This window comes from Neodiprion virginianus, chromosome 4, assembly GCF_021901495.1.
Source record: "Neodiprion virginianus isolate iyNeoVirg1 chromosome 4, iyNeoVirg1.1, whole genome shotgun sequence".
NCBI classification, from domain to species: domain Eukaryota; kingdom Metazoa; phylum Arthropoda; class Insecta; order Hymenoptera; family Diprionidae; genus Neodiprion; species Neodiprion virginianus.
The window spans coordinates 24,180,597-24,187,359 of NC_060880.1; positions in this window are offsets into that span (position 1 = coordinate 24,180,597).

A 6,763-nucleotide genomic window follows, 5' to 3' on the forward strand; every position below is an offset into this window, starting at 1 on the left:
GAAAAATTAGTTTTATAATTAAATACGAGGGTAATGGAGTCGTTATCATATTTACCCGGCAGACGGCGCGCGCGCGGAATTCGAATCGGCCGGACGAGTTTAGTTGGTAATTCGTCGAGTGAAAATAGACGCGAAATGGGATTTCGACTGTTTGAACTAGCAATTATAAGCATCCGGCGGTGAGAAAAGCAGCCGGAGGTGCGGACGTTGGAAAGGTATAACGTGCGTGCGCAAATAAAGAAAGAGAAATAGGTAGCCAGCCAGCTCTGTGTACGATATACCAGTTTTCACGTACGCGAGTTGGCACACACGCACGCGTGTATGCCTGTGTATATATATATATATATATATATATGGATATACATGTACATGGAACGTGTGTACGGTGCACACATAATGCGAGGAACGATAGTAGGTATAATAAAAGGCTGGCCACTATTATTTCGACACTGGCGTCGACTCGCGAAGTTACGTAACGTCGAGCCAGGCGCCCGTGCCACCAACGAAACGAAATCGAAAGTACAGTGGGTATAGTAGACAAGCAGAGGGAAGCGAGTCGGCTCCTGCAACGGTGGAGGCACCGTCGACCAACGAAACGGGAGAAGTCAACCGTCAACCGAAAGCCGCGCCGCCACATCGCGAAAAGAAAGCTTCTCTCGCGTCTAACGTGTTCGAACGGATTCAGAACCGACGGGATTCCCGCGCAAACGCGCCAACGTTGCACATTTTTAACGGGGCAAGTGCGCCGATTAACGATTACGACGCTTGAGCCACGTGCGTTTCAATGCTGCAGCAATGCGGCGTGAAGATGATTCGATAATTCAAATTTTATAAGGGAATTTGAAATAATTTTATTCATCTTGCAGCGAAACTTGTTGTTTTTAATTTCTCTGGATTCGGGATTATTATTTTATTAGGTATAGCCATTTGCCGAGGGAAATTTTTGATCATGCAGGGTGGTGACAGACCGGGAAAAACGAGAAAAGTTGGGGAAAAGTCCAGGGAATCATGATGGACTATAGAGAAAAACATATTTTTTTTTTTTATCAATCGTTTTCAAACTTTAGCTACGCTTCGTAAATTCGGTTAAACTAACTTTCAAAAATCGTATTGTTCAATTTCTAATTATTTGTGTTTTTATGGTCCGAGTTTACATATTCAAGGCGCACTACTTTTCGAGCTTTTGGTTATCAATGGTGACCCAACCGTACCTAAGTTTTGAGGGAAAACGGAATTCTGAATCTTTTGATGGTAAAGTCAGGGAAAAGTCAGTGAATTTTATTTCAACCGACTTGTCGCCACCCTGTAATGGTTACTCTGAAGTCCTTAACTAGGTATTTTCATTTCTTACAATAACCGTAGTATATGATTATGTTCAAAAATGGAAAACGAGCTTTCAACTGTTATTAAAACGATATATATTTTACTAAAATTTTCTGGTAACTTTAACGAGTAAAATTTAGCTTAGGAGTTTAGGGTACAATGCAGCCAATCATCGGAAAAAAACTGCTTGTTATTAGGAAATGTTTGCCTAAAACAAGAAGCAATTTTTTCCCATTTTTCTTGGCTCAGAATAGACACAATTTCAAATCGATCATCCCATTGGTCCGTTATATAATTAAATACCCAATAATTACGTATTACTGGATTGAGTTCAAGTTCTCAAAGTGTTCGTATTTGAAGTAAATAAATAGCATAAATTTTGGAAAAGATCAATTTTGTATCAATCCCATCAGATTCGCAATGTGGCAAACTCCGAATGAACTGACTGAATTACGACTCCTAAAAAATCTATCAAAGCAAAAGCTAATATTGCACTTTAAATTTGTTCTATTTCGTCTTGATGCGGAATAAATTTTTCCGCATTCACTCGAAATGAGAATATTCATTTTGATTCGACACCTTCGAAATGTTAACGTGATCAGCAATTTAGCTCACAATTAGTCTCATAATAGAATATCTTCAGATCGACACTAATTACAAATTATGGTGGATTGCAACGCTTTACGTAAGGCTTCATTTGGCTAATACGATTGAAATGCTTTCAAATGATTTTAGGTTACCACGTTGAAGATCAATCATATTATACTTAGCGAAATAGGTTTAATTCATCGTTCGCATCCTTATAGTTACCTACATCAACAAATCCAGGACAAAATAATTTAAAAGGAATTAGTAGGAAATGATTAATCTGCTGAAATAATTATTTCTTGTTCAATTCCAAATTTTCCCAACCTTGAGTCGATACAATAGACCAATTCCGTCTTCGACAAATCTCTCTACGTATTTAAACAAATTGAAAATAATTGTGATGAATCAGTTTCGATGCAAAAAGAAAATTTTAATTATTTAATATATCTGCTCAGTTCGGTGCACTGACATCTGATTATCCGAGTTAACTTGCTACTGAATGTAGAATGCCAACATCCATCTGTAACAGTTTAATGACTGTGGAACTAGCCTTCGAGTAGCCACAACAAGATTGATTCCAGTGTCCCTGAATTTCTCAATTCTCAAGTCCATTTTACATCACGAAAATAATTCCTTTCGGAACAAAATTTATTGGATCAATCAGTTCTATTCGATTGGTTTCGAAACCAGTTTGTAAAAGAAAGTTTGGAATCGACGAACGTTGATTATAGTCGGTTGATTCGAAGTTTCAAAGACGTTCAATTCGGAGAAAAATCGAGTCTCTTAATTCAATCGTAATCGTCGCTGTAAAATATTTCGTCAACGCTCAAACGAATTTCCGTTAAGAATTCCTCCAGTTTTTTGAACCGGGAAGAACAGAAGCTAAATTCTAAAAAAAAAGTCCACATAAAACACTTAAGCACTTGTAGTCTGTGAGATGGTGGTGAAAAAAAAAAAAAAAAAGGAACTAAGAAGAAAAATTCCGGCGTTCGTGCCGTTGCGAAACTATTCATTTCTGTTGGCAGCTACTGAAGGGATGAAAAAAAAGAAGCAAGGAAAGAGAGGAGAGCAAGAAAATAGACTTGCAGATGGCTCGTATCCGCGTGTGCTTATTGGAGAGGGAACGAGAGCGACGAAGGGCGCCAAGATAAGGAGGAAGTGAACGAGATTGTATTTTCGCCTCAGCTTTCAAGAGCCGACTGAGCTATTTTCTTGCTCAAGTCCGTTACTCGGTTAACTATTGGCTAAGAGCCATCTATTGCATCTTAGCGGCTTCTTCCTAACTCCGGAACCTTGCTCCAATTTCTCTACTTGTTTGAGTCACAAATAGACTTGTACTCACGCTCATTTTTCGCTCAACACTGGGCATTTACGCAAAGGGAACAGAGTCTCCCAAAACTGAACGATGTTGTACATTATCGAAATTTTCGTCGAAACCGACCCTTTCCATTTTCCTTATTTTGCATTGGGATTCTGGGAAAATGGGTAAACGAGAAAATTCTTCTACTTTATTGCGAAATTTTGAGTCTATTGTTTGGTGGAAGTTTCTAAGGAATTGGCAAGGAGGAAACAAAAAATTCACCCTCGTTTGACGTATTACAGTCTACTGTATTACATTTTTCAAAAAAGGTTCAACCTCGTGGTTCACAGGCCAGTAAACTATAAGCTCTAACCGGAAACGGCAATATAATCATGAAGGCTGAAGGCCACTTTGAAGGCCATTTTCAGCGACGATTTCCTAAAACGCACTTTTCGAGTTCAGTTTTCCTGTAGGGAAGCACACTGAGGAAAATTTTATGTGCTACAGTTAACGGAAAATTCTAGTGAAATAGATATCGTTACAAGAACAGTTCAAACAATTTTGAAATCACGAGAAAATGCTGTACAAGTTACTACTCGGTGTGATTGTAGTCGTTAATAGTATATTTTCTGATTGTTGCGAGAATAAATCTGTGTGGATCAGTAAATTTTTTCAGCCGAATAAAACCTCGATATCAATTTATTATTCATGCGCCAACATCAAATTATTGCAATAGTTAGGAAAAAATATGGTAAAAGTAATCATTACCAAGAAGAATAGTACCACATGTCAGATTTTCTTGTCACAGCTATAAAATTTAATGTTCAAACAAAAAGTGCTTGTAATTTATAGCTAGAAAAAGAGCCGAAATTACAAGTCAAGGTAGCAACTTTAACTATTTCGACTTACGCGCCGCAATAATGGGACAAGGAAAATTGGAAATTAGAAATCCATTTCATTACAAATATTACGAGATTATACCGAATTCGCTGTAAAAGCATCAGATAGCGTGTAAGACTTTAAGCGTGGGGCTTTCGATTTCCGACTGACTGGCATCTTCCGGAGGAAAATGTGATCAAAAATTTTGAGTGTGTTCCGTGAAAGTGTCGATCAAGAGGAACCTCGGCATAGTCTTAACACAACGTGTGAGGTATAACGAAGTATAATAATATCTGCGAAAGCGCCGTCGACAAGTGGCTTACACTGTACGTTTACTTTCATTTCTAATACAAGTGTATTGAAGAATCATGAATTTATTCATGCAGTACTGCAATGATTACCGGTTTAAACACAGTTTTGAACTCTAGCTGTCTCATATACGCGATGGAATACCAATAACCTTCCAAGCCATAGACATCCTTTTTCCCCGAACAGATTATTATCAATCATTCCCAATATATCGCTGGAACTCAGGAGATATTGCGAAAATTTGTCACGTTTCACTGAATTTATAATTTTCGTGGAAATTTTTGTCAAATTTTGTTATTGTTTTTCTTCTTCTTTCACCTTTGTATTCTTAATCGAGGACAAGATGAACTTGCGAAGATTTATAAATGGACTCGATTACTTTTACACCGATACTCTCCACTTTATAATTTATTACCTGCTTCTCGCATTTCGAGGAAAAATTTTCTACTCCTATAGCTACGTTTTCGTCAGCATTTATAAGCAACTTCTTGAAGTGAAATTTTTCGGAAGTGATCATTTCGATCTGGGATATACGATCTGTGAATACACTGTTACTATTCCACCACGAGAATGTATAAAATTATCATAATTGCGTATTATCACAGCGTATTGTTTTAAGTTCATTCAAATTTCCGCAAGAATTTCTCGCGTATAGTTTGGTCAAACTTAAATGTGGATCGATGAGTCTCTGACCAAATTGAAAACATAAATTGCACGAATTCGGAGAAATCGGATGTCGGAAAATTATCTGGTCTCAAGAATCGCTGTCCTTGGCTGTCGAGGAAAGATGGAAAGAAAAGGTCTTACGTCATCTTCAAAGCCCGAGCAGGTATTTCACAGCGAGAAAAATAACAGAGATATCAAGTATATTGCGTGGAATTTTTCCGTGTTCGAAAATTGTCGAAATTACGTTTGTCCGTAATTCACGGTCCGAGCATATCGGGTATAATAATCTCTAGACCGAAATGGTTATACTAAAACGGATTGCAAGATCGAAGGCCAATTTCCTATTCCAACCGGCATGGGCATAGAAGCAGAGCGCTCTCAAGGATAAGCGTTACAGTGAAAACGGAGTGGTCCTTGTGCACGAACGGTGTGAAAGAAAAAGAATACGACAAGTGAGAAAAAAAAAAGGTCAAAGAAAAACAGCGGCCAAAGGAGAAGCGGGACAAAGACTTTCCGGGGTAATTCACCAAAGGGGAAAATATTTCGAAATGCAATGCCGCACAAAAAAAAAAAAAGAAAAGAAGAAGACGAAGAAAGAAAAAAGTTGCTCGAACAAGGAGTTTCGGAGAGGCGAGAAACGAAGCAGGAGGCTGAACGAAATCGCGTTATAAAAACTGATAATCTGCGGCATTGTTCGTTGTAAGAGGCCGCGTAATCTTTTCAGGGTCGTCTTTCGGACGACCCCTTATTACACAAGGTATACAAGCTGCAGTAATAAAGTAATAATTCCGAAAGGGGTTCCGGAGAATTACCTCCGCAGCGCTGGTTTATGTTTACTCGCGAAATTTGCCGAGGAAAATAGAGAAGAAGAGGAATCGTTCGGTTTTTGCCTCCGTCCGTGGCAGTAAAGCGATAAAATTTCGACCTCCGCCTTGGAGTTTAGAAATTTTATTGCCGGGGAGCGAGCGCTCGCCTCTTAATTTCTACGTCTAATTTCATTCAGACCAAGGGATTATGCAACTGCGGAGGCGGCCGCAACGCGAAGATGTCACCGCGTGCCGTTTATGGCGGACAGCTCGGGGTCCGAAGTTGGCCGAGGCTAGCGGCCGGCCGATTTAACGACAGAAATGTCGAGTTACTTCAGAGAGTCGGCCTCAACCGAGTTGGACGACTCTCCGAGCCTCCATGCCGTGTCGGTATCTCTCTCCGCACGCTCGCCGTTTATCCCTATCTATTCACTCAAGGTTCGAGCTTTGTTGTGCGTGTGAGAGATACGCGGCTTCTCGAATCTGTGTCAAACCGTTTTTTCGTCCGCGTTGGCTTTCGGCCGATCGGTGCCTCTACGCTCGATTTTTTTCCAAAACACCAGCCGTCGCTCTCCTCGAATATCTCTGCACGTATATCGAAGTCGACTCGACGCGTTGAACATCCCAATATTTGGCAATTTTTTTTTTTTTAATTTATGTCTTCTTCTCTCTTTTCGACTCAATGAAACTTTTCAATGGGATAATTCGATCGACGCCGATTCTTACCGATCAAGTTGTCGATGAAAATGTTTCCTTAAGGAGGCGAATACGGGAATAAGATGGCTGAAGAAATTGATAATTTTTAGAAATCTCATACACGCCGACAACAAATTATTAAATTCGATTCGGGTTTGTTTTATTCAAAAGTCTGTCTATCGAGGTTCATCGAACT